The following is a 1,970-nucleotide window of genomic DNA, read 5'->3' as shown; positions in this document are numbered from 1 at the left end:
GATTATACTTGGGGCTGAGGTGGGAAAGTGTTGGTTTATCGATTACAAAATCCCTCGAGAATCATGTCAGCTACGACATGAGCTACGAGCTAACGCTCGGTGTGTGTGTGTGAGAAGTGACAGTTCAACAGAGAGTTTAGTGTAGATGCTGCTAGCGTCTGTTATATCAGAACTGGTCAGTATTTTGTCATTGAAAGAAGAGAAAAGAACGGCACTGAAAGGTTTTTCTTGATGGGAAAAGATGTTTTGTTACCTACTGCTTATCTCAATGAACCAACTCCCAATATTCACGTAACAGTAAGGGATGGAAACACGTACAAATTGGCATTTTATTCTGCCATTGTTTTGGAAAATCCAGTTAAAATGTGACCTACGTTTGGTTGGAAACTTGGGTATTGTACATATTATAATTCAGAAAGTTGGACTCATCATGGTTCATGGGGCGGCCCACCTGAATTCCCAGGTATCTCAGCTGTTCTTTGTGTACAATGACGATCAGATCACACAGTTCATTCTGATCTAACACGATCTGGTGTTTACATATGCCGAAGAACATAATCGGAACAATTGTGTGACATGTGCTTCTTTAACTTATGTGTGGACTTTATCTGAATATGTCGTTATTTCAGGTGTTTTTTTTCCGTCGAGGCGTCCAGTAACGTGAGTTTGTATCAGAAACAAATTCTCCTTGAAGTAGAGAAACTTACATCCCCACGCATTTACATCGAGACGGAAGGTCTGTTTGAAACAGATGTTTAAAAGGAGCATTTTATTCTGTTTGGGCCTTTAAATTGATTATAATCTTAATATTAGGCTCCATGTAAAGGTAGCTAGTACTTGTACTGGTAGAGGAATGGTGATGTGGTGTTGGCCTACAGTGCAGGTTGTTCAGAGTTGTTTATTTTCTGGCTAAATAAATGATAAAGTAAATGTTTTCTGGACCTGTTAAGTTGTTGGAAGACATGATAGAACTTGCATTTAGAGACAGGCAGTGCATTGAACCGTGTTAGTGCTTCATCTTTTCTTTACTTGCTGTTGTTGTTTTTCTGTTGCTGAGTTTACAAGCTTGTTTAATGACGTGTTAGGTATGTGTTGTGCTGGCAATTGAGGGGACTTTTTAAAATCCATAATTCTCCGTCTGACTGAGCTCAAATCAGTTTTACTTACATAAAAGTCAACATTGCCAAAGCAGGGAAATTAATGAAGCAATGAATCTACATTAATGGCAAAGAACTTCATCTTGGTTAAGAAAGATGAATGTATGTATTAATCATGTCGGGGGGACAAAAATGTGTTTACACAGTCACATTATGGGGACTTTGGGTCAAAAAAACATGAATATTTTTTATGGTGTGTGAACAGTGAACCGTCCACATCGTTCTAGTGTTTGTGGAAATTAAAGATTATTAATATAAACATAGATGTTATCTATTAAAACAACTGTGAAAACTAACTCTAAATTTAAGTCACTCTCTCTTTCTCTCCCTGAGTGCTTGCCAAGGTAAACACCCTGCTAGCACACACACACACACACACACAAGCGCACACACACTGTATTAATTTTAACCCTCCCATTAGAAAGAACACAGGACCTGAACAATATCACTGATATCTGGCACAAACACACACACACACACACACACACCTCGGGAAGGGAGAGGTGGGACAACCGAGGCGGCCAATGGGCTCACAAGAACCTGACAGCTGACCAATGAGAAAACAGGAACCTTTTGGGGACTTTCCAAAGTTTCCAAACTTTTTTTGGCTCCACTTGCTTTTGTCAGATTTTTATTTTTTATGTGTGTGGTGTGTGTGTGTATACGTGTAGGGCCCCCCTCCTCCTTTGTGTGTGTGTGTGTGTGTGTCAAAGGCTGCTCACTCACTGCTTCATTTCATTTCAGGAATCAGGAGTTCAGAGGGAAGCGGGCAATCGAGGAGGCTGCCACTCCTGAGAGAGAGCGAGAGAGAGA

Source organism: Morone saxatilis, unplaced genomic scaffold (assembly GCF_004916995.1).
Source record: "Morone saxatilis isolate NCDOM2014 unplaced genomic scaffold, NCSU_SB_2.0 Contig0, whole genome shotgun sequence".
Taxonomy (NCBI): domain Eukaryota; kingdom Metazoa; phylum Chordata; class Actinopteri; family Moronidae; genus Morone; species Morone saxatilis.
This window is presented reverse-complemented; position numbering follows the sequence as displayed.